Source organism: Ischnura elegans, chromosome 3 (assembly GCF_921293095.1).
Source record: "Ischnura elegans chromosome 3, ioIscEleg1.1, whole genome shotgun sequence".
In the NCBI taxonomy this organism is placed as follows: domain Eukaryota; kingdom Metazoa; phylum Arthropoda; class Insecta; order Odonata; family Coenagrionidae; genus Ischnura; species Ischnura elegans.
Genome location: NC_060248.1, coordinates 94,880,276 through 94,905,471, shown reverse-complemented (window position 1 = coordinate 94,905,471; position 25,196 = coordinate 94,880,276). Strand labels below are relative to the sequence as shown.

Here is a 25,196-nt window from a genome sequence, read left to right as displayed (position 1 = left end):
ATGAAGTTTACTACCGCAGTGTTTTCCCAATTCGTTTGACTAAATTCGTCACCCTTCCAAACTCCTAAGCTCCCACGTACCCTCATTCCGTTCATAGTAAAAGCTTTATCAATTGCAGCTACCCATATTTCCTGGCTACCAGAAATCCATTGTAACTGCTAAAACCTCTACGACCTCTTTGTGCATCTAAAATATTCCTAAAAATTTTACTTGAAGGCGGCAAAAAGATTACAAGCTGGTCTTCTAACTTCCGAATGGAGTTCAAAGGCGGTATCTTATTGTTAGTGATTTTATCGTAAGGCGAAGTTTGTGGGACTGTTTTGTAAAAAATCTTTCATAAACTTTTTAAATAACTCAGCCCATCACAAGCATAAGGAAGGTATAAATGAAGAAAGAAAGGAGAAAAAAGGGACGAATATTACAAAAAACTTACGATCCACTAACGTGAATTTCGGCGCCGATGTAGATATGCTACACCATTCCAGCCAACTCTTGTCGATCATTCATTTGAAAAAGTTGATGCACGCAATATGATTTTATCTGTTTTGAAAAAGCTTACTGTATATTTTTTAATAACTCATCCCATCACAAACATTAGGAAGGTAATAGTGAAGAAATACGGAAGAGAAAAGAGAGGGAAATTAAAAAAAACGTATAGTCCATAAAAGTGAATTTCAGCGTCCTGGTAGATATGTTACACCATTCCAGCTCTTGTTGATCATTCATTTCAAAACGTTCCTACAAGCTATATGATTTTATCTGCGGACACTCTAACAAAAGAGATGCGCAAAACACTGGGGACATTAAGTCCTACGGCAAACGATCGGAACTGATGAGTATCACACCTGAATATCCCTAAATGAAGTCCTCTGGCATGTAATAAAATATCTATAAATATATAATTCTATGGATTATAGCTACTCCATCAAAACTTCGAGCCATGTCAGCGAGATAACCTTTCTGAACGAACGAGCCATCTTATCGGGCATACAAGAAGCCCTCTAGGGGGTTTCATCGTTACATGGGAAGGCTCAAGATCGTTTTTTTGATCCGCTGTTCCCGCCATCTAACGGAAAAGGCCATCACATGTCTGACGATGCCGCAGGCTGCTTTTATGATGTAGGGACGTCGTTAAATTTTTTAGCGACGCGAATAAAACTCCAACACTACTATTAGAACTTGGCTCGGATGAATCTTACGGAGATCTTCGTATCACTCGACAGGTAGAGACAAGCAGGGAGCGAAGTATTCTAGAGGGCAATGTAGCAGGGTTTGGTTATGGTCTATTAATAATTTTATGCCTCGAACAGAGATGATGAAAAATTCATTCCACGCGAAAGAATTTCCAAAGAAAACTGAATCGTAATAATGGGATCAATATATTCGCTATTTTCCTTTGAACTTCAACTTGGGTTAAGGAGATTTAACTGGTGCTTCGCTGAGACATGATGAAGAAACAGAATATTCTCGATAACTAAATATTTTGATACTTCAGAATTATTCTTTTAAAGGGAATAACCACGGACTAGGCAGCGGACAACTCTGGCGGGGATTTCAATGATAAGGGTACAAGGATTATGGGCAATTAAGTCTCAAGAGCTCTAACACCTTTTTCTCCAAATTGAGCAAATTGTAAGGGGAAGTTCGACCAACTAACTTGGTTTCACTTCAATTACAGCGTTTATTCACTAGTACCTTAAAACAAAGCCTTGTCTTTATCGCTATAAAATAACTCTAAGGGTACGACGAAGATTATGCTGGGATCTCTTTGTCAAATCGGCAAATACATTACAGAATTAATTCAAATTTACACTACGATAAGAAATGTATGGCCAACAGAATCAGTAGGCATATAAATGCTGATTTTCAAATGCGATTTCGATGAAATATAGCACGGAAAGCCAATTTTTATGGCCGTCATTCTATAGAGTAAATAAATGAGTAGAATTAGATGAGCATATTCATGAATTTATTAAGGTAATGTATACTTTGGGTGTTGCACCAACCACATTCACGACAACGTACTCGCTAACTTTACTGTCGGTGTCTTCAGATCGAAAGACAAGACGGAAATATCACCTCAAAAACGCCGCAAAAACCTCAGACCTAACACTATTTAATCTGTTTTAACTTGGCGCCATCACCTTAAGTGGCCTTACATCTACACTTCCGATTCAAGAGAGCTCAAGATAAGCGAAAGATGAGTGTGTTTGCACGGAAGAGAGTGGAAAAAGAAAAAGGACACTCTACAAACAAGACAGAAGCGAAACGAGAGACGTTTGAAGATTGATACGGAGGAATAACACCATAACCAACGGCACAGTTTCACTCAGCGGCGTCGTAATATGAAATCTACGGGATCGCGAGGAAATTCGGCTCGGGGGATATAAATCTTATTGCTCACAGCCGACCGCAGCGAATAAATCTCTAGGAGAGAAAAGAGGGAGGGAACTAGTCTCTCGCTTCATTGCCGGCATTCATTCAGGGAGGGACGAGACGGAGCTCGGACTTTCGGTAAAAGGGTTTTCCCGAAGACATCAGCGAGATGAAGCCCGGCATATGTTCCGGCAACTTGATGGGTTCGTCCAAACTTCGGTCATGACGAGAGGGAAGTTTATGGATGGACAGAAGGGACAAATTAAGAGCAGGTGGAACGTTTTACTTCCTTGCTTGGGGAGTGTGATCGAAGAAAGCGGTCCACGTAATCGGTGAAAAGTTTGGAAACTGCAGGTGCGTGAAGATTGTAATTGTTAGGATTAAGTCTGTCTATCAAAAGAAGAAAGTTTGTCAAGGGATTTTAGGGGAAAACTAGAGAAGATAGAACATGGCACGCGCTTGAGTGTCTACAGAAAATAGTGGCTTAAAGATTGAGAAAGATTTGAGTTAATGATTAAGAAAGGTGAAAGAGTGAATATAGCTGTGATAATAAACGCAAAAACAGTTAATCACACGGTAAACACGTAAAATAAGAATGATTATAGCATTTATACAAAACTAGATTGAAATGTATATCACCTTTGGCAGTTATTATTTACCCGAATTTCGATTAACGACTAAGTCACATTCAATTTCCCCAAGCGAAGTCCATAATATCGATCTCATTTGACTATCCCATACTTGGACAAAACTCATTCCGAGAGAAAGCATGCCAAGCGAATTACTGTTCGCTTCTCCTAAATTCTAACGACAAATCCAGCCAATGTCTATAGCTAAATCATGGTAGATTCATCCGCAAACGAGTCGACCAAAAACAATTCTAATTTTCAAACCGGAGGATTTCAATTTCGAAAGTTTTTTTTACTGCAATTTTGATAATAAACACAATTATTATTTAAGTATTCCACCGATTAAGGTAGGTTTACAAGGAACAGTCACGAAGCATTCTCGGAGTCCTTCAATTCATAATAAGACCTACTCCCTTTCGTTCTATGTAAAAATCCTATTCTCTTCCTTCCTCTCCCTCGTTTACCCAACATTCTACTCCCTAACACTGTTTACAACATTTCCTCCCCGCTAAGTTCAGCTACTATGGAAATTTAAAAATTGCAGTTAGCACAGCAATACTCTGCGTAAGAATCACTTCCTTAAAATTACTGATCACCAGAAGCAGTATGGCATTGAATTTTGATGCAACTCAAGGCAGTCGTGGCCGAGTGGTTAAGGCGTCTGACTAGAAATCAGATTCCCTCTGGGAGCGTAGGTTCGAATCCTACCGACTGCGAAATTTTTTCATATTTTTACGAAGATAACTTTGATCAATATTTTTCACCCGATTTCCTACGTAGCATTTTCAAGCACTTTGCATTTTTTTCAAGGGGACCGCATATGGGAGGCCCATTTCATTCCATAGATGGATGATTTCTGTTTCCATTTTGGTCGCATTTTAATAGGTTCCCAATATGCCCGCGGAGCGGTGATGAGTGCAACGCGATCCAATTCCATCCAATATTTTGCACTACAATGTTTGCCATTGCGAGGAATAGCATTCAAAAGTAATGAATTTAATAGATCAAATCATGTGTATTAATTTCTAACGATACCCCTAATTATACCTTATTTCCACGTGAAACTCGTATCAATTACTCCGTCAGCGACACGAGTGATGACTTTTGTAACCCAGTTTAAATGCGCAGTGGGTGACAACACATTTGGAGGCCAACTTGAAGACCCTCTCCTGTGATATTCGTGATTTTGGTACTGACCATATTAAACATGAGTAAAATAAAATAATATCGGTTAAAATTCCGATAGAAAGGACGACACGAAGAGTTGAAAAGTTTTCGCACAGCTGAAAGTAATTTTAAGTAGCGAATCAACATGAAAATAAAGCTTCATCGGAAACGTTTACGGGATCTACACCACATCTGCCCACCTACGTAGACGACAGTTTCTCCGACATTGCAACTGTCATCTACACAGATGGACACACGCGGTGTAAATGCCGTAAACCTCTCCGCTTCGCCACACCGCTTAAGCCTACACAAGAAATTAAAATAAGCTGTTTAATGGAATCACGTCGCATATTGCGCACCTAAAAAAATAGAAAACTTGGTCAAATTCTCAATATATCTATTCACGTGAACTACGCGAGGAATGCAGACATCTCCCAAGCATTCTTCCGTGAATTAAATTAGCATTATTAGTGAAGTATTCTACCGATTAAGGTAGGTTTGCATAGAGTTTATACGGTATTTTGGCAGTCTCCTCTCCCTTGGTTGACTTCCCTCTTCAATTCATAATAAGGCCTACCCCTTTCATTCTATTCAAGAATCCTGTTCCCTTTCTTCCTCTCCCTCGTTTACCCAACATTCTCCCCTCTAAAACTGTTTTCAACATCCCCTTCCCGCTAAGTACTCGCTCCATCTATTCTTCTGCCTCCTCTGTATCTCAATTAGTTAAAGAAAAACGCAACATGATTTATAAAACCTCACCGACGCAAAATGACGGCAAAGGCTAAAAGAAATGAGGGCCGAGACCGGTCGCCAATTACAGCCTACACCGCATGCTCGCGGGTTCTTTAACCTCAAGAAACCTCTCGGAGCTCGGGCGGGGCACCTGGGTGCACTGGTTTCCCACGCAGCACTCAGTGATCTGGGTTCGGACATCGGCAACACGGGATATTTCTTTCTGATAAAGCGACGAAACATACCTCCGTGGCGCGGTTACGGATCTTTCCACAGAGGTATATGACCAGTGGCGTCGCTTAATGGGGTACGGAACTGATTTAATGAATGCGGAATGGTACTAATATGGCCGAAAAAGAACAATACTTGATCTACAATTTTATACTCACACTCGCAAATCCCAGCAGCGTTGTCCAACGTGTTATTATTTCTTAGTGTCAGCATACATACACAATCTAACGATCTGATCGTTGGATTATTCTTCCTCTTAGAATAATCCTCCAAGATCGTTAGAACATTAAAGGCTTGCCTGGTTTCGCTTATAGTAGGGCCCACTTCGCGCTGAGGTGTTTTTCCCCGTCCCGTTCCTTCCGCACCTTTCCTTTCCCAGAGGCGTCGTCGGGCTCCTATCGCGGCGGCGCCTCTTTCCTTTTCCTTTCCTCTCCTCCCCCTCTCCGGGTGATCGGTCGTATAAGCCACTGCCTTGGTTCCCGGCGCCGGTGCGTTGTATCCTCGAAGGAAGGTTCGCCCTGAACCCTCATACTCTTTGTCAGCATACATAAAAATCGCTGGCACAGTATAATGGCTTCGCCTGGTTTTGCTATTTAGTGAGCCCTTTTCGCTTCTATAGCGTTAAGGTGTTTTTCCCCGTCCCATCCCTTCCACGTTCCAACCCTTTCCCTACCCCAGAGGTGTCGTCGGGCTATCGCGGCGGCGCCTCTTTCTTTTTTCCTTCCTGTCCTCCCCCTCCCCGGGTGATCGGGCGTATCAGCACGATTGCTGGGTCCGGCCCCGGTGTGTTGTACCCTCGCAGGGCTCCCCTGAGCCCTCATTGCTTCTTGTCAGCACACATGTATCCAACGATTCGATCGATTGGATTTTCTTTTTTTACAGGAAAATCCTCCAAAATCGTTGGCACATTAATGGCTTGCGCCAGGTTTCGCTGGTAGTGGGCCCTGACCGCTTCCATAGCGGCGAGGGTATTCCCCGTCCCTCCCTTCCATCCATATCCCAGAAGCATCGTCAGGCTCCTATCGCGGCGGCGCCTCTTTCCTTTTTCCTTCCCATCCAAACCCCTCCCCGGGAGCGGTCTGAGTCTCTGACTTGGTTCCCGGCCCCGGTGCGTTGTAACCCTGAAAGAACCCCCCCCCCCCTTGGGTTCTCATTGGTGTCAGCATACATGTATCTACCGAAAGCCGTAGAAATTTCCTTCTCATAGGTAACTTTTTAATTTCTGTAGAAACAGCAAGGCCCGCCCGCCTCCGTGACGGTGCGGGATTCCTCATCCCTTCCCTTCCTTCCCTATCCACTCCTTGGAGGCGTCGTCGGGCTCCAATCGCGGCGGCTCCTTCATCCTTTTTTCCTCCCGAGTCCTCCCCATTACACGGCCCAGGAGTGTAACCCTACGAGCCTGCCCTGGTGTCTCATTCGATCTGTCAGCATATATGTAACAAGTATTAGATATTCAAACAAACGTCGATCGATCAACGCAGTACCATTGGAAATGGAATTAAATTCTGTACCATTTACAAATCAGTCAGAAGACAAAAAGTTGTTATAACCAGTTATTATTATGATCATCCATAGTAGTCAAGGAACTGTGCCACATTTTTTCAGAGGATAATGTAGAGTTTATCAGTTTAAATCATGATTTTTGGCAAAATCAAATGCGTAAAAGAACACCGCTTCAAGTAATAAGAAATCTCACTTATTCTGCTATTAGATAAAAAAGTCCCGGCCCGTTATTTTGACAGAAGGAACTCCTATAAGGACAAAAATGAAACCGCTACACCGAAGCAAATGTTAAGAACAAGGACCACCGGGGCGGAACGACTGAAAAGGCAGCCTTTTAGACATAAAATGAATGTGAGTGCATTGTCATATTTTTGCGCCATAACACCACATTTTCATTGAAAGAAAAAACCTGTTTTCAACAAAAATATCTCCCATACGGCCTAGTGGGACACCAACACCAATAGACTTTTTCTTTTCAAACTCATTCCTCACAAATTAATTCTGACAACCATTAAATATAAATAATTCGAATCTGAATTGGCGAAAGTCCATGATACCCGGGGCCAAAATCAAAAGGAATGCAAGATTAATAGTAAAACAAGAAAACGGCAAAAATTGAACGTAAATAATGCCGTCACCGTAATATCGAACTTCGTTTGTGTTAGACAAATTCGGCTTTCCAAATTACCCTATGCTTAACTTGCCAATTATACGCTTCGTAAATGCACTCATAGGTGAGTTGACGCGTTCAAAATAAGGGCAGATGCGTCATTAAGGGTCTATAATCTAGGCCTATGACAAAAATATGGCTTAGAGGAGCTGAGAGCTTTCTTTCTCTTCAAAGAACATGATAAAATAGATCAGTTTAGAAAGCAGTACACCCTTAGGTTATTCGTCAACAAACTCACTATGCTGGATGTTTGGAGAACATCCATGTTCTGTGAAGTGGACTTCAAAGGCGTAAGGGGATCCCAGAGCTAACAAAGTTGAATATATTTACGATGCGTCGAATAAATAGCATAAAAGAGGCGGTCTGCTGCATGCCAGAAAAGAAAAAAAATAGGAGGCGGGCCACTGATAATTTTCCTATCTAAGCCTTTGATGGCAAGCGTGCATGGAAAGTAAACGACTTCACGAAGGGTTATGACGTTGGATCAACAGAGGAAGACTTAAAATGTGATGAAATTATTGCCTTCGGCCCGTAGCGGAGGTATATAGAATCTAAAAGAGTTAAAAAAAGAATCCCGTGACAAAGAAACGAAAACTTGATAGGCATATGATGAGGCAGTGATATGATTATAAGGATGTGATTATCACGTAAATAACCAAAGCATGGAATTGAGCTAGATGTGCTCAAATTATAAAAAAACACTGGAAATACAATTGAAATAAATTACAAATTCATTTCGTGCACATTGAAAATTCTTATTTTACTTATAAAACTGATGTTCAAATGATGCATCCATATATTGAATGTTTAATCAAAAGTCAAAACTAAGACAAAAGAAAGACCACTACAAATCAAAATCTACATCGAAGTTCCTTAACGCCTCAAATGACCTTAAATAAGGTACGGGCTAGATATCACCTAAATTTCACACGAGAAATTTTGAAAACTAATTGTAAATTCCAACAATTAGGTTGGTAAACAAGTTTATAGAATGTTGACTAATGAGGCAATTTCTTACCGACAGACGCATTTTAAGGATATTGTGTCGATGTAGTCCAAAAAAGAACATTCTTACACGAAATATTGAATATTTCAATTTTTCTCAATAAACGTACGATATTAGCAAATGATTGAACTTGGTAAGGTTTATTTTCATGGGGGGAAATAAAAATTATAGCCATGAACTCAAACGCTCACACAGCACCGAAAAACCAAGGAAAAATTGCTACTCCATTTACTCTAAAACATTTTTATCGGATAGAAAGCCTACCTTATTTGCTCTAATCCTTAGCTTCGACTTTTGGGTGCGACTTAATCACTATCAGAGATCCAGCACTAATTTATCTCTTGTTATCAAATTTTGGACATAAATGGCTTCCCAGTCTCGTAATTAAATCATATACTTTCCGAACGCAATGCAAAGCCATGAAAATGCAATATCCTGAAGGCAATTACGATTAAAATCTTGTTTTCCACGAATGGAATGCCTCGTCAATATGAATCCCAACAGTGAAGTAAATGAATGCCTGACGCTTCCGTTCCAGAAAGATGAATAACGTTTGATTGCGAATCTACCGCACGTGACGATTGACGAAACATTGCCGTTGATACAAAAGGTCAAACGGAAAATTAGGCGGTCAAATGTGATCCGATTTCAGAGTTGGTGAACGGTATAATTTCTTATTATGATCGCCCGAAAAAGTAAAGCATTCCACGTGACTGTCCACATCCACTGGACAGGCAGAAATTACTGTAACATCAATGTCATATTTCACGTACCGTCAATGAAGTAGATTGGATGGAAGATTTAACTCACGCCTTCCCTTTTATGCTAATAACTTAATTAGTTCCAATATTCCTTGATGATTGATATTAAACTTGCGCCAACCAAAAATCCCAACTTCCAATCTGGTGACCATGCCTAATTAATATTCGACGTAAACATTATTTTTGCAATGGTAAAACCGCGACATGATTGATCAAAATTTCTGCGTCAAACGTGTACCTATTATGATTCATGCCATATCATCCATAAATTTGAATATCCGTAATATATACTTTCATCTTATTATTTTTATTCAATCATTATTTTTTTCTAACAAAATTGTGAGAATAATTTAATTATACTGAATTATACGCTACGTTTTGAGTGTAATATTACAGCATTAATATTTAAGGTCATCACTGAATAATTTTTCTCCATAGCTGATGAGGATTTTTCGATGTGCTACTAAGGATTTAAAGCACTGATTTAAATTCGAAATTAATAAAACTCATTTTCACGTGCGTGCATGATATTGATTTTGGACTTTTATTGACCAGAAATAAGAGTGGTAGGACAGAAAAACATAGAGTAAAGTATTCCAATGCATAATTAATATTTGATCAAATGACGCTTAGATATTCATTTTTTGAATATTAATTAAAAATGTGAGCTTATTCTAGCAACGATGTCATTAAAAATACTAAATATCCTTAAGCACACAGTCTCATAACATTTTAACTTGTTTTGTTTATTTGTTAAAATGTATAAGCAAGCCGCTATCAAAATTCATGAGAGCATGGCAAAACAAAACTAAGTCTACCTACTTACCGAGGAAGATGCATCCGTGAGGTAGGCTACAACAGCAAACCGTCTTAGCTATGCTGGGTGTTACTAGACAGAAATCAAATGACTCCATCCTGAGTTAGCTTACCTGAAAGAAAGAAGAATATATCATGTAGAACACGTGTTAAAATGCTCACCCTCTAATAACCTAACACCGTAGAAAAATTCTTAAGATTTAGATTCAATCCCCTACGGTAATGCGCCATAACCGAGTCAATTATTTAAATGAAGGGGAAGCACAAAATGTAATAAGTGTCTGGACACGAACAGGTATTCATATCCAACAACTCAATCCAATTAACACCAAGTCAATTATTAACTAATGTAGTGGAGGGTAATTCCTCCGCACTTCCGGGGCGAAGAACTAAAATGGGCTCTTAAAAATGGTGCAAGAACTTTCGATGCCCTCTATACGCAGGAAATGTACGATTAGAATTTGCTTGAAATGGATACGTGCCATTTTTCCGAAAGGGAGGTGAGAAATGGGCAATGCAGCTAAAACGAACAAACCATTTCTTTTTGTAGCTTACACCTATAATTATTTTCATACTGGTATTTGGTAACCAATGTACGTCTTAACGAAATCGTGTCTCGTAAGATATTTCTGTTAGGTCAGTTGCCTACCCATAACAGTGAGATCGTTCTCTAGGAAGTTATTTACGACAAAAAATCATCCTCAACCAGCATTCTCTAGTAAGTGAAAAAAATGGCGAATCTTACCTCAATTCTTCCCGAGTTTGTGACGTCATGGTGAGTTCTGGAATATGGCTCTGATGGAAAACCGATCATTGGGGTTGTAGTCGCTTAAAAGATTGTAAACAACAACGAACCAAGTGAGAACGATGCAGAGTAGTAGATAAGCGAAGACAAGTTCGACAGGCGTTTGTGACTTCATCAACTTATTTGCGAAAGGGTGGAAGCCTGCAATTTGACGCTTTGACTAGTTCGTGCGATAGGAGATGGATCAAGAAATGGAAAATACAGACAGGCATATATAAATATATCCCACCAGAGAAGCATAAAAAATGTTAAATAATTTCGAGAAATGAAAATCTGATTTAAGGCACTGTAAAAAAGGCCAGGCTCAAGGGTAAAATGTAACTTCTTCTCAGATTACTTCTTCTTCCTTTAGCAACACATTTCATTTAAGAGGCAGTCTAGGATAAAGAATAGGCTAAAGCAGTTTCAAACTCGGGAGAAAACATAAACAGAGTCATCGTGGTTGAGCAGCTTCCGAAAGCTGAGGGCAATATAGAAACCATCCAACTAGAAAAGATCCATCAGAGATATGCTGTTATTAAACAGGGAAATATAGGAAGCGAGTGAATCAAAGCCCTGAAACTAGATTCAATTTTAACTCTGACACGGCTCCGTGGTCTTGAGTCACAAATTTAAACGAAATAATATTTTCATGCGAGATAAAAATCTCACAACAATCAAAGGATTTCATTGAATGATTCAGCCAAACAACAGCCTTTCTTGTCATTGATGGATGTAGGTAGTGGATCAATGTGGGTTATTATATCTCTTTTTTAATCTTGGCTGCACACGCAGCAGCCAAACTTCACTAATATTTCATATATTTATTCTCAGGATTAAAAAGCATTTTAAGGATTCATTTAAAAGGGTTAAAACATTTTACCGCGCCCTGCAAGGACATTTTTGCAAGCAAGATAGCGCGTGCAGGGAGGACACACGTGAAAGGAAAATAACAGGAAAAAAACACAAGCTAGCTAAGACCATCAAACAAAAGGACAACACGGTCCCACCAAGAGAGAGAAGCTACTGCCTCCCTGCGAGAGAGCTGAAAAGGGAGCGATAGGGAGTTGGAGAAACAAGACAAGGCTTTGGCCGCTCGAGATATCGTACGGACTACGTAGACGGAGACGCCGGCGCCTGCCTCCGACAAAAGGCGACACAGACACAATGCATCCTGGGCACCAAGTGACGACGACGACGCTCGCCGACTGATTGCGACGGAGGGAAACGGAGTGTGAGATATGAACAACCACTGGAGCGGGCGGCGAGACGGAACTTGGGCTCCCCTGGATATCTCTCTCTTTGTATCCGTGAGAGAGTTGGCGGGGACGAGTGAGGGAGGGCGTCCAGTGCCCGACACTCCCGAGCTATGCGGAGATCCTATTCATTTCCGGCTTGCCAGTTAGAGACGGAGAGAATACACACCGCTGCGGAAGGGAACAGGGATACCTACTGTGTACGAACTTACCCACGACCCGAACTATATGCCACAGTGAAGATTATTCATTGGGCGTTGATGTTCAAATCCCACAGTGACCACCATAAAAGTAAGCACGCACACAGACAATTCACACTTAAAATTTCGGTGGTTGCAGAAAGGCAAAGATGGTTATAGAAAAAATGAGAATATTATTATTATTATGTAAAATAGAGTATGTGTAAATTTCAGGCCTCAAAACTCGCTGAATGACTATGGTATGCTTTGGAATTCCTAGCGTTGATATGCGTTAAAATCCCATTGATGGCAGAAGACTTAAGGCATTCATACCTGTAACATTTTCGAAAGATATCGATTTATTTAAAAAATTCAAAGCATTAACTAATATAGCCTCTTTAATGATCGATTCATCAAAAATATATTTACTAATTTATTTATTTCTGCTAACATTTCGCTAGCACCTCATAGTGTATTTCATTTTATTAAAAAATGCAATGCACAATTCAATTTTTACGTCAGCCTTCAAGAAAAAAATTAATTTTCCTACATGTAAGTTGACTTCATCCAGATCCAGAACTAAAAACAACAACAGCCAAGAACCATTGCGATTAAAAATGAAAATAGCAGCACAACAACAACACAGCATAACAAAAAAATGCACTTCCTATTAGCTTACTGATAGGGATTACAGGTGAGTATTTCAAAATCGTTTTCTCTTGACGCAGCAAAGTCTTTTCTTGAGTGCGCGTCTTCGATATTTTCATTTAGAAATTTTTCATTGACCATCAGACTTCTAGACTTCGTCAGTGCCCTATAAAACCACTAGGAATATAAACGCGAAAAACTCACGAAACGAACGCCCTAAAGGGCAAGGGGAAAGTTTCAGGAACAGGTTGCTATATACAGGAAAAAACTACCTCCACACAATTAAGTTAGGTCAACCTTAAGGCAGTCATTACAAAAAACTTCGACGCGATGGAAAGATAAGGCAAAAAATCTACCAAACCACGTTTTTCAAAAGAATAGCACAAGGTAATTACCGCGCACGACCATAAAAAATAAGCACAGCATGGGTGAAAAGCTCTCTTAAAGACGAGTTCTAAGTGTTACCCCACGATAAAAAAGGACCAAACCCTGACTTTTCGACCAAAGGGAGGCAAAAAAAAAAACATCAAAACTCTTGGTCTTCTAAAGGTCGTCCAAAAAACAAGAGGGAATATAAAACTCGAATCACCTGAAGCGTTAAAAATAGCCAATGAGTTCTGAAAAGAAATCGAAAAAGAAACGACAGAATAGTGTTTGAGCAAAGGGCTATGCCTCAAAGAGGTAGGTCAGACTAAGTTGGGAATATACATACTAACAAACTTCCACCTGGACGAAAAATGAGAGGAGTGAAACGGAGCTCCGAATGTACAGAAGAAATCAAGAGCGGCCGGAAAAGGCCCGTATCTTACCAACTAACCGGGTCTCACCATGAGGGTGGAATGACTGAGAAAACTGGTTTGAGCGTGGATTGCAGCGGGTGTCTGGAACACAAAGACCACGGAAAGATGGCATCAAAAATAACATCGGAGAAAACCCGAATCATCAAATAATTAAAAATTCACATAAAACTGGTTTAATTAGTGGGATAAATTAGATCATTAGCCTTACACGATACAGCATTGTGCATTCATTCATACTAAAAAATTACGATTGTTACGTATGTCGGTTCAGGTAGGCTCATAGCCTTAGATATTTTATAATTATAATTACTCATACAACATTACGAGCAGAGCAGCGATTCATAAAACCTTCCAGATAGAAGTCCTAACAGTCCCGGGAATTTTCCTAGAGACTGCTCCGCGATCTCCGAATGATAGACGCAGGAGAAATACATACCTACCAACAATTTCTCAATACAGCAATTATTTTCATATTATTACTGTGTTTCGTCAACGATTACCACAACCTTTCCTCAATTCTATGATTACCCTTCATTATCTCCATCTAATCCCAACACTAGTTCATCTCATCCTTCAGCTTCATTTCCCAACACTATATCCTCCAGAGGCTTTCTCAAGGCACATCCTACTTTTCTCTCAGAATATTTCCCCTCACCCTACGTCTGAAGCATCTTTCATCGCCTTTCTCATATACGATCTGATTTTCGTCAACGGAGGATGCAAAGAACAAATAAATGCCTTTTATAGGGTTTTGCGATAAAATACAAAGAAAACAGGCTTGAAGACAGTCTCAATTTTTTCTCACGGAGACGTCTTTTTGATGGCATCCACTGAATTTACGTCTTGTCCTATTCACGAAAACTGGATATAAATAACGAATTTTGGCTCAAAATCGGTTTCTGCACTGCAACCCTTCTCCGAAACTCACAAGTAAATTCCTAACAGCTCTGCCTGCTCCCGCCTGCATTATTTTTCTATGAAACTTTTCCCATCTTTCACGAGCACCAAATGCCATTTTTTATACTATTTAAAATTACGTTCTCAATTTCTTTATATTAAAGATAGCTCAATTTCAATTGCTCCGCCAGTAGAAGTCCTCGTTATTATACTCTCAAGCTTTCTCTTAATCTAAATGCCGATAAGCAGGTTACTACAGATAGCGTCCATTAGCAGAGAGACCTGAGAATCAAACATATTTTCAAAGCAAGCTGAGGATGGCTTTTCTCATGATAAGCGAATCGCGAAAAATATTCCTTGAAAAAATTCCACACATAGAAACTTAAATATCAACAAACAGCTACTTACTTCACTAAAGGGAGGCCTATTGCAAGGAAAAAAAGACGCAACAATTCCACTGCGATCTAGTTTTAATACCACTAGTGATACCTGATATACATCGACAGCCTCAGCATAAATTAAAGCATTAAACTTTAACAAGGACATGAAATTTATAGCTTTTACGACCCTTGTTTTAAATGTAGTGTTTTCGACACCCTCAAAAGATGAAATTAGGCCTTCTGACACTACTTTAAAAAGGCTCTAAAACTAAATGGCTGATAATAATATAGATAAATATTTGAATTTTAAACCCAAACTATCACGAGACCTCCATGATACATTGTTACAATTAATCTAACGGAGATGGATGATGAGTCTCACCATTTGCGGTAAATGGAACTAATCAATTTAGCAAATAAAACACATGATTATGATTCCACTTATGCAACAAAATAACGGGAATGTTAGGTACATACGTCATCTGCATATGTTTATCCCTTTTTTTTTAACAATCCATTTTAAAACTTGTAGTTCCCTTAGGGAAATATGTAAATTATTCATATAACATGATTTTAATTAAAAATCAAGTCTCATTTTATAGTGGTACCATTAACAGAAAAATAAATAGTTTTTCACGTATTTAAAAAATATTTTAAACGAAACGTTTCATCATATTTACCAATGACAGTTTGCATGACAACAAGTACCATCCGATACCAACATACTGTGGAACATGTCTTGTAAGTACAAAATATTCTTTAACAAAATATATCACCATTTATCCTTCCATAAATATGACACTCTGTGTTACGACGGCAACTGTGTTTTCTGAGCGATTCCAATTTTATTCTCCAACCACGGCGCACGAGTTCAACGGCAAAAACCGAGGTCAGAGAAAAGAAGGGCACGAAAAAGACCATCAGCGAGAAACTGTTACGATAAGGGTGAGGAGAGTAGGTATTGGGAAACAAAAGAATCTTTTATAGAGCCTCTCTCACCAGCGAGGAGAGCAATCTATCCAGAGGTGGCCTCCTTCGACGCGAGTGAGGCTATAGGGGGTTGTGGAGAAAAGGGGGCGTGGCCGTTTGCTCTGTACGAGAGGAGAAGAAGAAGATTCACTGCATAAAGGGGTGCAGGAAGTGGGTTAGGGTCCGAAAGGAGGGCGTCGATGGGAGCGGAAAGGGTGGGACCCTAGGGAACGAAAGGGGAAAAAAGGCGGTAGGGTGTCTTGGGAGATGTAGAGGGGGTGTAGAATGGAGAAAGGTGAAGGAGACATGGTAAGAGACGAGCAGAGAGTAACTGAGTGTGAGTGAAGGTAACTGAACTACCAATGACGATTAATTTTTACCAGTATCAAAACCAATAGATAATTAGTTGTCTCAGGCTTGACTTTCTGGAATCTACGCAACATAATCAGAAGTGTTTTGTCAGATCAGAAATCAGAAGTGAAGAAAAATCAGAAGTGAAGAACAAATCAAAGTGAAATCAGAAGTGAAGAACACAACTTCAACAGGGACACTGGTTTCCAAATCAGCAATGCTTGGAGACCAATAATGAAGTCCATTATATACGACAAAAATGGCGGGAAAACCTCCACAAGCGTGAACCAATCAGGTTACACCTGAACTCGGAGGGAGTGTATATATACGGAAAAAATTTTGAAGAACGGCATTCGGAAGATCCCCTGAGGATGATCAGCAAGTCGCGGATCGAAACGTCGGGAGACATGGACGACATCAACCGGTGGAAAACCCGAGAAACTTTTCTGCAACATAATCAGAAGTTTAGAAAACTTTGTAATTCCTCATAAATATTTTATGTACGACCTAGGTTTCGACGTGGCACGTCATCGACTGGTACAAATGCACATAAGACATTTCTCTGTCGTGCATTAAGTATTTATGCGGATTTTTCGCACAATTTGTGCATTGCGGGTGACTCCGTAAAAGTTATCACCGTGGCTAGTCCCGGTATACTTAAATAAATTACAAAGTTTTCTTTACTCTTCATAGCCAATAGATATTTCTTTATAACTACAACATGACTTGTATCCTTATCACTGTATTTTTTTACAAAATTTTCCGAAATGTATCTAGCATGCTAAATTCCTACTCGATTCCTACTGTCATTCTTTGGGATCCACTGATTTTTCAGACAACCAGATCACATCAATTCAACGCTTCCAGAACTATTAATGCCGAAAATGTATTACTGCTTGACCTGAAGATCGCAGGTAAAATATATTATATAACTTGTAAAATGATAATATAGTGGGTTAAAATCAAAACTTTAATACATACACATAATACATACATAGAACCTGACGCAATAATATATGCAAGCGTTAAAAAAGGATATGAAAACAAACCAATTAGTTTGCAAAGACCCCTAAAACAAAGGAGAATTACTTTTAACTATTCACAGTTCCCTTCCAAACAAGTAATATACAATAGGGTAGTTTCCTTCATCAAACAAAACGATAGGCATTGATTGCGATTCGTTACCCACCATTAGTGTATTCATAATACACAAATTATTTGGTTTTTGAAATACAGGTTTAGACGAATGGCAAGGGTCAAATTTTATCCTCATTTGAAAAAGGCCAGATTGGCGCCCATGCGATTCCACTCCGCGTGACGTCACAGGGACCTAGTTTCTACACGAGAGGATAGGAGTTATACGTCGTCTGAGGTTACCAATGCATGCATGAGGCACAGAGCTCAGGGAAACATGTCTTAATAATCACCTATTAAAACTGGCTAAGGTCGGAAAGTTTTCTTCGTTTGATAAGGTATTAATAAACCTTTTTTAAGCCAAGCGCTACCATTCAGCAAGGTACTCAGCTATCCGCTAGCACCCTGCGTCCTATCAGCGCTCAGAGTCTCGATCAAGGTCACTTCACAAGGAGAGAAGGGGAACCAGAAATGCGTCGCACGGACTTTCCTACTTACGCGTCGCGTTTTCGCGCGCTTGAAATATTTCACTTTTCATTTAATCGCGAAAAATAGATATCGTCATTTAAAAATCTAAAAGCGCGAAATACGTACTCCAGGAGTAATAATCTTTCGATTTAGGCAATAAAAAAATAATAGGAAACCACCCTATTTCCATAGTCTACAAATATAATGGAACAGCTCTAACCATAATACGAAAATAAAGACACCTCTTATTTTGCACCAATCTGAGGGGCGGTGCTAAGGTCTCAAGGGTACACAGTGAAGTGTTTGCTCTCAAGATCAGAAGGGCTGCGATGAAACCCCGTGGAGGGCGCTCTCGGCTTGAATAATCGCGAATCTCATACGAAAAAAAAACTTCGAACGCCATTTTATTTTACTCTTAAGTCAACGTTCAGAAGGCAGCCCAACTACATATTCGATCGTCAAACTAAAAGACGGTAAAGGATTTTTGAAAGCACAGATTATATCAGCGGATTCCAAGTGGTGGTGGTGTCTTAGCTGCCTTGACCCCGAACGGTCACGGTGACCCAATTTTGTGTAAGTTTCACACGAGGCAATTACGAGTGCACTCTTATGCAAAGAATCATGCGCAGGCTTGATGCATTAAACTTATAACGATGGCTTTCGCCCGGCTTCTATTGATACGTTTGAGCATATTTTCACAAATTGTCAAACGAATAAGTTATGGCTCATTGAAACGAGAGCTGATCTTTCACACCGAACTCCTTATATGTACGACATGATATAAATGTAGGGTAATATTATATCATATAAGCATAAAATAATAAATCCTATGCGTTCACAACAAACGCCTGTTCATTTGCGGAATATTCTTCATAAATAAGAAAACGGATCTCTCTATTCAACTACCATGAACTCAATGGGTTTCCAGAAAAATGATTTGGGAGCGCTGGACTGGATTGGGAGGAGAAAAGTCTATAGAAACATGTTTTTTAAGCATTGCACTGATTTCTCAAAGATGGCGACCGCCTAAAGCGATTGGTCCTATTGGTAATTAGACAACCTGTAAGGAATAAATGAAGAAGATGAGAAAGATATGTATGAACAACTTCGCTCAAGCAAGGCGGATAAGGTGAGGCCATTTTCGCTGAAACGCAACATTTTACACCAGGGGCCGAAGATCCATTTTTTTATCTCACGCTCACTCAAGAGAGATAAAGAAGTCAAATATTCAGTCACACTTAAGTTGCATGCACAGATATCAGCTCTAAGCTTTTCCCGGCGAAATGGACATGTTACAACTAAATTACGACTACGATGTCCGACAAAATTCGATGGAGATCCCTACGCTCCAATCCATGAATGAGAAATCTAAATCAAAAATTCATAACCTTCCTTAAAATGCAAGCAGTATGAGACTGTTAATATTGAATCATGATCAGCGTAATTAGCAAGAATGAACAAGCGAGAAAAACTCATACCAACGGCAACGTAATGACCTGTTTTGAAATTCCATCGTATTTCACATTGTGTTCACGCGGTAATGCAAAAGGAAAACGGGTCACCTTACGCCGAAATTACGAAAACATTGCGTTGAAAATTCAAATTTCCGTAAAACGTCAAAATCATTTTTGCGCGTGGCTCAGCGCAGAAAAATTACTCATGCACAAAGCGTTGCAGGGCTAATCACTCATTAGCCTCTCAAACTCTTCAAAACATCTTATTAGGTCACATTCTGAACACGATGGTCTAATGAAGGGAGAAGAAGCGGACGGAATGTAGGTGTAAGGAAGACCTCAGGGTAGATGCGCGACACAGGAAAAAAGTGTAGGACTAATCTGAAGTAAGGTTTCTGCACTATGATGAATGTGCACGACTCTTGATTTCAGGAGACATTCACACTATGATCCAAAATTCACGTACATTTTTATACCATTAACCTACACTACAATCCACTTAAAATTAATAAACCTACATAATTCTATTCATGAGTGGCACGATATTTTTATTAAATCATTGTAAAAGAATAATTTTGCTACAACTTGTTTTTGCAAGCCAAGCAAATTGGCATAGTTGCAGATTCAGATTAATTCGCCGATTACCGCATGGCTCATTTTTACATTAAGATTTGGATTGGAAAGCCTTTGTAAGCGGTATTTTGCTAATCGGACACGCCGTTTACGACAGGCGTCAGTGGTTCACTTATGCGTAAATAAATGGAAATTACAACGCGGTATGAGCATGAAAAAGAGTTCCGATTAATTTTTTGGGGAGAGGAAGAAGGAGAAGCGAGTCTGCCACTGACATTTTAAGTGACAAACGTGAGCGTTTTTTTCTTTCCTGAACGCAGCACGAAAACAGCAATCCCTATGCCCCTGTCACTGCCACAGCTTGGAAGGTTGAAAATTAAAGCAAGCCATTCATTCGTGACGTGACTCATTAGAGATAAAAATCATGAATTATGATGAACAGTACAATAGCTAAACGAAATGCCAAGGGGTAATGAAAATAGTTTCCTTGGAAAGAAAAAAGAAAGATCACTGTTAAATAACAAACCATCTTTTAAAATTTGCGGCAATTCACTTAAAAAGTGGAGTTAATCTAGCATAAAGCCTAAGAATAAAAATAATTGATTAAAATGATGAAAATGGAAAAAAATCCTGTTTATGGTGTTTAAGCACTATCTTCAGACCATAACATAGTATTTACATTTCGCAATGGGTATAAATTACAAATGGTGAAAAAAAGCAAAAATGAAGGTTTATAAATAGGTTTAGAAGTGGGTAGGCTGAGTACATGAATGACGAATAGCAAATGAATGAATCATAATAGTTAGTGGCATTTGAGGCTCTAAAGGAAAAGTCATTTTGTAACCAGATAAAAATAAATAAAAACAGTTAACAATAGCACCTATCGATATTTCGTCAATAAATTCAATTAACTTTTTCACTTTCAATTAGTCATTAACTTGAAAATACTGTTAACTTGATATGAATACGGAATAGACGGAAGCCATTAGTAAATTTTTGAATGGGCAATCGAATTAAATTGATGCTCAGCAAATGATCTGCAAACCGTAGATATCTAACCATACCACTGAAACCAAGTTTGCGAAGCCCAAAATACGTATCACTGAGAGGAAAGGAAAGGGAAAAAAAAACAATAAGGAAAGGAATGGAATGCGGCGGGGTGGTGGGCATATTTTAGACCGCGAATTATTTGTATTTTTTCTACCCGACAAGCGAGAAGAAAGTCGGACGCCACAGAAATATAAATCCAACCCCACATTACTGGCGAGAGTTATCGATGAGCTAAGCTCCCGAATATTGAGAATACTGCATCGCTAATTATATACAACAGGAAGCGTCTAGGCATTTCTGGAAACGCAGAGAATAAAAATAGGGCATGGATCACATTAATTTAGGCAAGATAATCAAATAGTACCTACTATATTTCTAGCACACGGAATCAAACGCTATCCAGAAAGGCCAAAGGAAAAAGCACCGTTCCCATCGCACAAGAAATTAATTTGTAATGACAGTTAAACATCTTATTATAAATAGAGATAGAAAAAATGAATCGTAATATAGTAATTTCAGATTCAGCTGCACGCTTATGTCAGGCCGGAATTGCGTTAGATTCATCACTTCTCGCTTATACATAGCTGAGATTTATACATAATTAATCAGGTTCCTACAAATAAAACTTTACTGCAGCTATGCCGTCAAACACAATAATCACTATTATTTCAAAATCTAAGAAAAACTGGGGGCACTTCTACAACATAAATTATTTATTTTCAACTCGACATGAGCAGAAATACTGCAGCGAGAAGACAAGAAACCATGTTCACTATTTTTCCATAGCTTACATAAATTCATTCAACAGAATTAATCGATAAATTTCCTTGTCACCTCCATACTGCAGACAATAAATTGGTAAATAATTTAGAATAATTTTTAATTAATTAAGTAAAATGTTCGACAAATACCTTGAGGATATGCGCTAAACTGAAGACATAAGGGAAAGGGGCAGTTGAAAAATCATGAAGCATAACTTTTTGGGGAAAAGGTCCTTCCAAATTTCTGTATATTCCCATCATCCAGATTAAATTGATTTGTAGTTTGATCGGATACTTCGAAGGTAAAATACGCGGGTGTGCACAAATATATAGCGAGATAACCCCGATTACATGAAACGACAATGGGCATCGAGAAACGACAAGTACATAAAGAAGGCCAAAATTTTCACGAAAATGAAATCTACTTCGCATATAGGGAAAACTTCCTCGAACAGGAAGGAAAGAAGAAGGGGTGGAGACAAAATTGCTACCATCTTTTCCCCCACCAGAAAAGAGACGGATGAAAAGAGATAAAAAAAAAGATTCTCTTATTGCCTCTCACAGGGCGAGTGAAGGACACGGCAGGGGATTGGAGGAGAAGAGATAACTGAAGTTGGGAGGGTTGTTTTACTCCCTTCGAAGGGCGCGAGGGGCAGTGTAAGAGATCAAGGGAAAAGAACGTGAGGGAAAGAGAAGCAAGATGAGGGATAGGGGAAATAACGAAACAATAAAAATGAACACCTTCAACGATGGTGGAAAAACATTTCCCATGATTAAGGTCAAACTGAACCACACAAACGTGACGGGATGACAGTGTGGAACCAAATCAGACAAACGAATATCACTGTGAGTGATTGCCCGGCATAATTAGATTTCATGGCATGACATGAGGGCATTATTAAATTATTTGTGTGAAAATGATTTGCAGCATCTCCACCGGTTGGTGTCGTGCGGGTAATAGCTAAGCCACATTTTCCTATCAAAGAAGTCAATAGCTGTTCCCTGGCGTAACATTGTGAACAATTTATGGCCCATAGACATAAGCCTTCAAATCGCAAAAGATATTAAAAGTTGGGAACATTTCTTTATTTACCTATGGTTCCACAGTAGATCGCCAAATATGAATATCAAAAGCATGAATAGCAAAATAAAAAGTTAGGACAGCATTATGTTCACCCAAATTCGAGAATTAAGCGTATGAAACCCTCATCACACAATTAAAACAACATATTTATAAATAGTTTTTTCCCGCAAATTTCCGTGCCTTGAACGGTGCAATAATGTATTTAAATAAATCCTGTATTATTCAAAAATTTCTTAGAAACCTCAAAATTTAGTTCTAATATTTTTACGAGTATAAAATTTACATAACCAAAGCAAACATATTTTTCCGAGACATTCAGTCTGGAGGAAATAAAAAAGCTAATAAGGATACCGTTAAATGCTAACAAGGTGAAAAGAATAACAATGGATGGTAAATATTGGAGATGAAATACAAAAGTCGTTCAAGAAGAGTGTGGGAGTAGATGCCTCAATAATCCTCTCTGGAATGAGGAAGAGGGAGAAGAAAAAAGGAATAAAGCAAAAGATGAGATAGAGTAGGGGTAAGAGAGAAGTGGTGTTGACAGGACCATAGAATGGGAAAGGAGCGATAAAGGGACAGTAGGAGAGGAAAATGCAGTTCAATAACAGATATAATACACGTTTTTACAAAACAATTTTATGATAAATAACATAAAATTTCAACTCTAAACTTTAAAGCTAACCGTACAACACGTAGGTACATTCATAAACACGGCCAATTTTCGTAGAAATTAAACTGGTTAAATATTAATGCATGCCTGAATTTTATTTCCAGAAGACTTAACCTTTAACAACGCTTAGGACGAAACTCTATCATTATAAGGTGTTGGATGAGCGCTTGAAATCACATCTTAAAAGTAATGACTTTTAAGGAATGCGTAACTTTCGCGTGCTAATAAAAATATGGGTGCAAGGCTACAATAAAAAATCACCACGCCTATACAGGATACGGAAAAAGATAAAATCTGAAGCCGAAAAATGTTACCTTGGTATAGATCGGCAATTTGATAAATATTCCAAGCAAAAATATAATAAAAACGCAAATCTTTTAGATGAAACGATGAACGGCCCACCGAGTCATATTTCCTCCATTACAACGCCATTGAGTACTCTTGAGATATCAACAATAGAAGGACTTAGGGAGAGATAAATTCATGGAGTACTATTGCTAGACAATAGGGTAGTTTCCTTCATCAAAGAAAACGAAAGGCATTGATTGCGATTCGTTACCCACCATAAGTGTATTCATAATATAAAAATTATTTGGTTTTAGAAATACCGGTTTAGACGAATGGCAAGGGTGAATTTTTATCCTCATTTGAAAAAGGCCAGATTGGCGCCCATGCGATGCCACTCCACGTGACGTCACAGGGACCTAGTTTCTATACGAGTAGATAGGAGTTATACATCGTCTGAGGTTACCAATTATTAAAACTGGCTAAGGTCGGAAAGTTTTCTTCGTTTGATAAGGTATTAATAATCCTTATTTAAGCCAAGCGCTACCAGCTAGCATGGTACTCTGCTACCTGCTAGAATCCTTCGACGCATTAGCGCTCAAAGCCTCGCCCCAAGGTCACATCACTTGCGGCAGCGGGAACCAGAACGACGTCACACGGAGTTTTCCCGGCATTCATAGTTAGCAGTCGCGTTTTCGCGCGCTTGAAATTTTTCACTTTTCATTTAATTGTGAAAAATAGATATCGTCATTTAAAAATCTAAAAGCGTGAAATACGTACTCCAGGAGTAATAATCTTTCGATTTAGGCAATAAAAAATAATAGGAAACTACCCTATTATTATTTCAACTAATTTTAGTTTTCTAATCCATTATTACCGTTCCCAACCGTTGACCGATAGTCTCTGAATTCATACATGCAGACGAGCACTAAAGAAACGTACTATTTTAGCTAAAAGTATTTTTTAAAGAAAAACTAAGACCAATAAGAGTAAATATTTTTTCTTTATTTTCATTTAAACCCTCCGATAGCTCATAAAATCAGTCCTATCATCGAATCAGAAACTACATTTATTTCACAGTATGTAACAATGGAAGTCTCTCTAATTTGAGGACCAATTGGTCATTGAACCGAATTTCGTTCAAAAACAGCTAAAAAAAAAGCGGGAGAGTAAGAAGGTGAGAGTCAAGGTCACAAAGGTGAGAAAGTGAAAAAAAATAAAACAAAAGTACAAAATAAGAAATCTTCCCCGGAAGTAAGGGACGAATTCGACGTTGGGAGATGCTCCCGGAGAAGCCAGAGAGAGGAAGTGGGACTAGCGCGGAGACTATAAAAACGAAGAGTTCTGGAAAAAAGAAAGGTTAGCAAATGGTAGAGATCTTGACGGTGGGATGTTGGACGAGAGGAAGAAGGGAAGGAGTGGAGAGAGAATAAAGGTGGGAGGAAGAAGGAAAATGGAAACAATATGCACGCAAATTGCCATTGCTTTCCGTTTTAACATCTAGTACCAAGAGCCTCGGTATAATTGCCATGGAAAATCAGGAATCTGGATAGCGCAGATAC

The 25,196-nt window shown here is 39.0% G+C and overlaps 1 protein-coding gene and 1 non-coding gene across 3 annotated transcripts in view; one reads left to right on the top strand and one right to left on the bottom strand.

Annotated features, from left to right (window-relative positions):
- LOC124156166 (alpha-1,6-mannosyl-glycoprotein 2-beta-N-acetylglucosaminyltransferase) overlaps positions 1-25,196 on the bottom strand; it is a 757,523-nt gene that overhangs the window by 634,655 nt on the left and 97,672 nt on the right. The gene's annotated exons all lie outside the window — the stretch shown is intronic.
- On the top strand, positions 3,640-3,721 carry Trnas-aga. The gene has a single exon. It is a non-coding gene; the product is annotated as a tRNA-Ser (tRNA).